Raw genomic sequence first — 9333 nt, forward strand, 5'->3', positions numbered from 1 at the left:
TCCCTCAAAAATCCACCAGACTTCAGTCTTCCTAAAATCTCACCTCTTCTAACAAGTAACCCCTTATTAACTTCAACATTCCTTCATAACAACCCCAAACCACTTTTACAGAAGAGGGAACCGAATCACAGAGAAATGAAGTGTCACGACTTGCCCAAGGTCCTACAGCAGACAAGTGGTGGAGGGGGGATTAGAATCCAAATGTCCCAAGTTCCAGGCCTGGGCTCTTTCCACTGGGCCAGGCTGCTTGAATAACCACCCAATACCATACATAACCATAACCAATGCATCAACTTCTCACCCTCTAGATTGTAAGCTTGTTGTGGAAACGGAATGTATCTACCAACTCTGTTCCATTATACTCTCCAAACTGCTTAGTACAGTACTCTGCACACACTAGGTGATCAGTAAATACCGTCGACGATGGTTAACCTAGTTTACCTGCTGTAGTTTGGAGTCTTCTGGTCCCCGCTGCTTTCTCCTTTTCCTCGCCGAACAGTTGGCCTTAGGTCCATCAATGCTGGCTCGCTGAGGTTGAGGACTGAAAAGTATCTCAGATTTTAACCACGGCAGACTCTCCTCCAGGGTCTGTACTGTTCTCTGACTAGACTGATCTTGTCCACTGAACAGCCCCGAGGGTGGGGGGGCCCTTGGGAGGGTCCCACAAATAGGGCCAGTCATGAGTGTGCCCCAGGGAGCCTCATTAAGGCTCTGCAGATCTCCGGCCCCGGGTCAACTAGGCTACCTGCCTGTTTCAGGACACGGGTCCTCCCCGATAGGGAGGGAGCAGCGTCCCCTAGTGGCTAGAGCCCACCCCTGCGACTCAGAAAGACCTGGATTTTAATCCTGGCTCTGTCACTTGTCTGCTGTGTGAGATTAGTCAAGCCATTTTACTTCTCTGGGCCTGTATTTACCTCATCTGTAAAATGGGGATTTAGACCTTGAGCCCCATGTGGGATGCGAACTGTGTCCAACCAGCTTGTTTCTATCTCAGGGCTTAGTACAGTGCCTGACGCCTAGTAAGAGCTTAACAAATGCTACACTTGGTAAGGCCTGTGACATTTCTGAAACCTGCAGGCTGCTCTTTTGATGTTTCAATGTTTGGCCAAAGACATCTTTTAATAATACTAATAATTGTTATTATTAGTATTATTGTGGTATTTGTTAAGTGCTTACTATGTGCCAAGCAGTGGTCTAAGCACTGGGGTAGATACAAGGTAATCAGGTTGTCCCACGTGGGGCTCACAGTCTTCATCCCCATTTTACAAATGAGGTAACTGAAGCCCACAGAAGTTGAGTGACTTGCCCAAGGTCACACAGCAGACAAGTGTCAGAGCCGGGATTAGAACTCACGTCCTCTGACTCCCAAACCCATGCTCTTACCGTGACCTAGTGGATAGAACCCGGGCCTGGGAGCCAGAAGGACCTTGGTTCTAATCCTGGCTCCAACACATGTCTGCTGTGTGACCTCAAGCAATTAATTTCCCCTCTCTGTGCCTCTGTTACCTCATCTGTAAAATGGGGATTAAGACTGTGAGCCCCATGTGGGATGTGGACTATGTCCAATCTATTTAGAGTGTATCTACCCCAGTGCTTAGTACAGTGCCTGGCACATTGTAGGTGGTTAATAAATAACACAGTTATTATCTCTGATGGGTTGACGATGAGTCGATAATGGCAGGGAGGATTCTGGATTCATTTGGTCCCGGACTGAGGTTTCCTCAGGGAAGAGAGAGTGGGTACAACTGACAGGGTGGATTAAGTATGCTCATACACACCATACACCACACACACACACACACACACACACACACACACACACACACACACACACACACACACAGAGTCACTAATAAGTTCCCGAGGGCAGTGAAAAATGGCTGCCTCAGCTTCAATCTGTCAGCTTCTGCCCATCATCGGACCTTCAAGCCAGCATGAGATGGGTGAGTAGGGTAAAGCTATCTTTCTGTCAGTGGCTTCTCGAGGCTTTCTGTAGCTTCGATCATATTTACTGAGTGCTTAGTGTATGCAGGGCACTGTACAAAATGCCTGGGAGAGTCCAATATAGCAACTTCCAATTGTGGGGGGGACCAGGGGTCCCCTTCTCCCCGGATTCCAAGGATCTTAGAAAAAGGGACCCCTCAGAAGTTTTGGAAAACAGTCCACTTTAATCTTGATATCTGAAAGGGAAAATGTTACTCTCCAGATAATACTGATTGTGGTATTTGTTAAGCACGTGCTATGTGCCAAGCACTGTACCGAGCGCTGTGATCCCACATTGGGCTCTCAGTCTAAGTAGGAGGGAGAACAAGTATTGAAACCCCATTTTGCAAATGAAGGAACTGGAGGCACAGGGAGGTGAAGTGACTTGACTAAGGTCGCTCAGCAGATGAGCGGTAGAGTGACTTTTGAAAGTCTTCCAGATGTCAGGAAGGTTGTGATTGGCTGGGAGGATTGGTACAGAGAGAGGTGCCCCCCACCGACTCCAGCCCACATTATCCTTTGCCCCCGTTTCTGATCTCCACTTCATCCCGGGTGACCATGCTGTGGGTCAAGACAATGAGGAGCAGAGTAACAAAGACAAGTAACAGAAAGAAAGAGCGAGGGTGAGAGAGCTGGAGGGGTTTAGTAATAATGATAATAGTATTTATTAAGCGCTTCTATGTGTTGGGCACTTTTCTAAGCATTGGGGTAGATACCAGATAATTGCATTGGTTATCATCCCTGTTCCACATAGGGCTCACTGTCTTAATCTCCATTTTCCAGATGAGGGAACTGAGGCCCAGAGAAGATAAGTGATTTGCTCAAGGTCTCACAGCAGACAAGTGGCAGAGCCAGGATTGGAACCCACATCCTTCTGACTCCCAGGCCCAGGCCCTATCCACTACACCATGCTGCCTCTCTACCAATTCAATCACAGTCGTATTTATTGAGTGTTTACTGTGTGCAGAACACTGTACTAAGTGCTTGGGAGAGTACAATGGAAAAGAGTTGGTAGGCACCCTCTCTGCCCACAAAGAGCTTCCATTCTAAAGGGGGAGACCGACATTAAAACAAATTACAGATATCATCATCAATCATATTTATTGAGCGCTTACTGTGTGCGGAGCACTGTACTAAGTGCTTGGGAAGTACAAATTGGCAACATATAGAGACAGTCCCTACCCAACAGTGGGCTCACAGTCTAAAAGGGGTAGACAAAACCAAACATACTAACAAAATAAAATAAATAGAATAGATATGTACAAGTAAAATAAATGAATAAATAAATAGAGTAATAAATATGTACAAACATATATACATATATACAGGTGCTGTGGGGAAGGGAAGGAGGTAAGATGGGGGGATGGAGAGGGGGACTAGGGGGAGAGGAAGGAAGGGGCTCAGTCTGGGAAGGCCTCCTGGAGGAGGTGAGCTCTCAGTAGGGCCTTGAAGGAAGGAAGAGAGCTAGCTTGGCGGATGGGCAGAGGGAGGGCATTCCAGGCCCGGGGGATGACGTGGGCCGGGGGTCGATGGCGGGACAGGCGAGAACGAGGTACGGTGAGGAGATTAGCAGCAGAGGAGCAGAGGGTGTGGGGTGGGCTGTAGAAGGAGAGAAGGGAGGTGAGGTAGGAGGGGGCGAGGTGATGGACAGCCTTGAAGCCCAGGATGAGGAGTTTCTGCCTGATGCACAGATTTTTTGGTAGCCACTGGAGATTTTTGAGGAGGGGAGTAATATGCCCAGAGCGTTTCTGGACAAAGATAATCCGGGCAGCAGCATGAAGTATGGATTGAAGTGGGGAGAGACACGAGGATGGGAGATCAGAGAGAAGGCTGATGCAGTAGTCCAGACGGGATAGGATGAGAGCTTGAACGAGCAGGGTAGCGGTATGGATGGAGAGGAAAGGGCGGATCTTGGCAATGTTGCGGAGCTGAGACCGGCAGGTTTTCGTGATGGCTTACTATGTTGCCAACTTGTAATAATAATAAGAATGATGGCATTTATTAAGCGCTTACTATATGCAAAGCACAGTTCTGAGCGTTTGGGGGCTACAAGGTGATCAGGTTGCCCCCCGCGGGCCCCACAATCTTCAACCGGAGGGGGGGCTGGGAGGAGCGGAGCGCATGTGCAGTCGGAGCCTTGGCGAGGGGAGGAGGGGGCCCGGCCCCGGAGAGCGCGGCGCATGCGCAGTCGGAGAGCGCCCGCGCTTACTATGTACGAAGCTTACTATGTTGCCAACTTGTAAGAATAATAATAATGATGGCATTTATGCGGTCGGAGCCCGGGCCGGAAGGGGAACGGGGCCCACCCGGGAGAGCGCGGCGCATGCGCAGTCAGAGCCCGGGCGGCGGGGGAAAAGGGGGCCCGCCTGGGAGAGCGCAGCCTCATGCGCAGTCGGAGTGCGCCCGCGCTTACTATGTACGAAGCTTACTATGTTGCCAACTTGTAATAATAATAAGAATGATGACATTTATTAAGCGCTTACTATATGCAAAGCACAGTACTGAGCGCTTGGGGGTTACAAGGTGATCAGGTTGCCCCCCGCGAGCCCCACAATCTTCATGGGGGGAGGGGGGCTGGGAGGAGCGGAGCGCATGCGCAGTCGGAGCCTTGGCGAGGGGAGGAGGGGGCCCCGCCCCGGAGAGCGCGGCGCATGCGCAGTCGGAGCTCGGGCCGGAGGAGAAGTGAGCCCCCGCCCTGGAGAGTGGAGCGCATGCGCTCTTAGAGCTCGGGCCGGACGGTAAAGGGCCCCAGGGAAGTGAAGTGACTTGTGAAAGGTCACACAGCTGACAAGCGGTGGAGTCGGGATTTGAACCCCTGACCTCTGACTCGAAAGCCCGGGCTATTGGCACTGAACCACACTACTTCTCTATACTATACTATACTGTAATATACTATATACTATCCTATTCCCAAGCGCTTAGTACAGTGCTCTACACACTGTAAGCGCTCAATAAATACGACTAAATGAATGAATGAACGATACAGTCCCCAAAGCTATATCTTCAGCCCTAGAGATCGCGGCGCATGCGCAGTCGAAGCCCAGGTGGGGGGCAGGGAGAAGGGAGGTAGCTATGCGCATGCGCGTGCGGAGCCAGTGGAGTAGGGGGAGAAGCGGGGCGCATGCGCATTCGGAGCCTCGGCGACGGGAGGAGTGGGCCCCGCAACGGAGAGCGCGGCGCATGCGCAGTCGGAGCGCGCCCGCTCTTACTATGTACCAAGCTTCCTATGTGGCCAACTTGTAATAATAATGATAATGATGGCATTTATTAAGCGCTTACTATGTGCAAAGCACTGTTCTAAGCGCTGGGGAATTTACAAGGTGACCAGGTTGTCCCACGTGGGGCTCACCGTCTTAGTCCCCATTTTATAGAGGAGGTAACTGAGGTGCAGAGAAGTGAAGTGACTTGCCCAAAGTCACAAAGCTGACAAGTAGCAGACCCGGGATTTGAACAGATGACCTCTGACTTCAAAGCCCGGGCTCTTTCCGCTGAGCCACGTTGCTTCCCAACTTCCCAAGCGCTTAGTACAGTGCTCTGCCTACCGTAAGCGCTCCATAAATACGACGGAATGAATGAATGAATGAACCACTGTTCTAAGCCCTGGGGGGTTACAAGGTGATCAGGTTGCCCCACGCGGGGCTCACAGTCATCATCCCCATTTTACAGTTGGAACTGAGGCCCAGAGAACTGAAGTGACTTGCCCAAATCAATCAATCGTATTCATTGAGCGCTTACTGTGTGCAGAGCCCTGTACTAAGCGCTTGGGAAGTACAAGTCGGCAACATATAGTGACAGTCCCTACCCAACAGTGTGCTCACAGTCTAGAATGGGGAGACAGAGAACAAAACCAAAGATATTAAGAAAATAAAATAAATAGAATAGATATGTACAAGTAAAATAAATAAATAGAGTAATAAATATGTACAAACATATATACATATATGCAGGTGCTGTGGGGAAGGGAAGGAGGTAAGACGGGGGATGGAGAGGGGGATGAGGGGGAGAGGAAGGAGGGGGCTCAGTCTGGGAAGGCCTCCTGGAGGAGGTGAGCTCTCAGTGGGCCTTGAATGGAGAAAGAGAGCTAGCTTGGCGGATGTGCGGAGGCAGGGCATTCCAGGCCAGGGGGATGACGTGGGCCGGTGGTCGATGGTGGGACAGGCGAGAACAAGGCACGGTGAGGAGATTAGATATGTTCATGAGTGCTTAGGAGTGACGTTGTGGTGAATATTAAATGTTCAGAGGATTCAGATCCATGTGGAGGGTGACGATATGGTGAGGGAGTAGGGGAAATGAGGATTTAGTCAGGGAAGGCCAGTCAGAGAAGACCTCTTGGAGGAAGTGTGATTTTAATAAAGCTTTGAAGATGGGAGAGTGGTGGTGTGTTGGATATGAAAGGAGAGGGAGTTCCAGGCAAGAGACACGATGTAGGTGAGGGTTTGGTGGTGAGATAGATGAGATGGAGGTACAGTAAGTAGGATGGCATTAGAGGAGTGAAGTGTGCAGGCTGGGCTGTAGTAGGATATCAGTGAGGTAAGGTAGGATGGGGAAAGGTGGTTGAGTGCTTTAAAGCCAATGGCAAGAAGTTTCTGTGTGATGCGGAGATAGATGGGCAACCACTGGAGTACTTTGAGAAGTGGGGAAACATGTTCTGATCGTTTGTGTAGCAAAATGATCCGGGCAGCAGAGTGAAGTACTGACGGCAGTGAGGAGAGACAGGAGGCTGGGGAGGGGGTGTCAGCAACGAGCCTGATGCAGTAGTTAAGGCGGGATAGGATAAGTGCTTGGATCAGTATAGTAGCAGTTTGGATGGAGAGACCATTATTATTAACTTATTATTATTATTTGGAGATGCTAAATACAATTGCTGGAGCACAAATGGCTTACGTAGAGAGGTGTGGGTTGGAATCTGAGAAATGGGCTGAAAGAACCACCAGGATTTAGCAAAGTGAGAGCCGATGGTAAGGATTCAAGGTCGACAACGAGGTGGAAGGTTGGTGGAACAGAGAGGGTGATGGTGTCATCAATTAATCAATCAATCATATTTATTGAGCGCTTACCTGTGCAGGGCACTGTAAGAAGTGCTTGGGAGAGAATGACACAACAACAAAGCAGACACATTCCCTACCCACAACAAGCTTAGAGTCTACGGCAGGAGGAAATAAACAAATAAATGGCAGATCTGGACATAATTCCTGTGGGACAGGGAGAGGGGATAAATTATGGGAACAAGTCAGGGAGAGGCAGAAGGGAGTGGCAGAAGAGGAAATGAGGGTTTACTCATGGAAGGCCTCTCAGAGGAGATGTGCCTTTAATAAGGCTTTGAAGGCTGGGGGAGAATGATGGTTTGTCATCTCCAGGAATGAAAAGCATTGGCAGAAGAGAGGGTTTAAGAGGGAAGGTCAGGAGTTTGATTTTAGATGTTCTTAATGTGAGGTTTTGGTGGGACAGCCAAGTGGGGATTGCTTGGAAATGAGTTGGGGAACTGCAGGTTGGATGAGAATTCAGGGCTGGATGGGAAGTCTTGGGAGTTATCTGTAAGACATCTAAAGAGGTGCTAGCCCAGTTCCCCTTACTCCTATTTTTTTAAAGGAATTTGTAGGTTTTTTTATGGTACTTTTTACCCACCAGGCACTATTCTAAACGATGGGCTAGATACAAGATAATCAGGTTGGACACAGTTCATGTCCCACTTGGGGCTCACAGTCTTACTTCCCATTTTACAGATGAGGGAACTGAGGCACAGAAAAGTGAAGTGGCTTGCCCAAGTTCACACGGCAGCCGGGATTAGAGCCCAGGTCCTCTGACTCCCATTTCCATGCTCTTTCCACTAGGCCAGGTTGCTCTGTGAACTTGGACAGGTCACCTAACTTCTCTGTGCCTCAATTTCTTCAACAGCAAAATGGGGATTGAATGCCAATCTTCCTTCCTACTTAGACTGTAAGCCCCATGTGGAACAGGGACCGTGCCCCACCTGATTAATACGGATCTACCCCAGTGCTTAGATCAGTGCTTGGCTTACGGTAAGTGCTTAAAAAATATCACAGTCACCAAGTGAAGGTCCAGACATTAGCTGGAGGGATTAAACACATTCAGGGAGTTGTGGCAGATCCAATGTCAGTGGCCATAATCATTTCCATCCTCCATATCTTCCAAGGGGCAGAGCACAGCGAGATCACACCACAGTCAATCAATCAATCCATCCGTTGTATTTATTGAGCGCTTACTGTGTCCAGAGCACTCTACTAAGCACTTGGGAGAGTACACAACAACAGAACTGATAGACACTCTCCCTACCCACAACCGTCTCACAGACTAGAGGGGAAGACATATATTAAGATAAATAAGTAAATTACAGAAGAGATTCAGCTGTAGATTTCCTGTCTCACCTTCCTCTCTCCTTCATCCCAGATTTCTTTGCAAGAGGCCTCTTCCGTTTTTGAGGAAAAATGAAAAGAATGAATGGCATTTCCATGTCCTTCGGGACTGTGATGCTGTTTCAGATCACCATTGGGACCTTGGTGAATATACTCCTCCTGGTGTTTTATATCCACACGGTGCCCATCAGCCCCAAGTTCAGCTCCTTGGATCTGATTTTCAGCCACTTGACTTTGGCCAACATGTTGATTCTTCTCACCTTCGGAATTCCGGAGACCCTATCAGTATGGGGATGGAGACATTTCCTGAGTGACGTCAGATGCAAATTCCTCATGTACGGTTCTCTAGTTGGCCGGAAGCTGTCCATCTGCATCACCTGCCTCCTAAGTGTCTGCCAGGCCATCACCATCAGCCCCGGAACCCCCATATTGGTCCACATCAAAGCCAGGTTACCAAGGGGTGTCGTCATCTCCTGCCTCCTGTCCTAAGGCCTCAGTCTGCTCGTAGATTTAAGTATATCAATGCGCATGTCAGGCCCCAGGAACAGAAACAGTGTTAAACCCATGTTGGACTTCAAATATTGCATAAAAGTCAGCGTCAGTGCAGAAACCGCCTTACTCATCACCATCATGTTCTCCCTCCCCGACTTGTTCTTCGTGGGGCTCATGAGCGTGGCCAGTGGCTACTTGATGTTCATCCTGTACAGACACCACCAGGGGGTCCGGCACCTCCATGGCCCTGGATGCTCCACCGGGGCGGTGCCCGAGGTCAGGGCGACCAAGAAGGTGGTGGCCCTAGTTGCCCTCTATGTCCTCTTCTTCGGGCAGCACTCCATCATGCTGATCATACTCAACATGACAGAAAAATCTCCTCTTCTGGGGAGCTTCCAAATGGTGTTAGGGTTCATCTTTCCGGTCGTCTGCCCGTTTCTGAATATTCAGAGAGATTGTAGGATATATGCAATCTGGAAAAAGG

The sequence above is a fragment of the Tachyglossus aculeatus genome, unplaced genomic scaffold, assembly GCF_015852505.1.
Source record: "Tachyglossus aculeatus isolate mTacAcu1 unplaced genomic scaffold, mTacAcu1.pri scaffold_78_arrow_ctg1, whole genome shotgun sequence".
Lineage (NCBI taxonomy): Eukaryota > Metazoa > Chordata > Mammalia > Monotremata > Tachyglossidae > Tachyglossus > Tachyglossus aculeatus.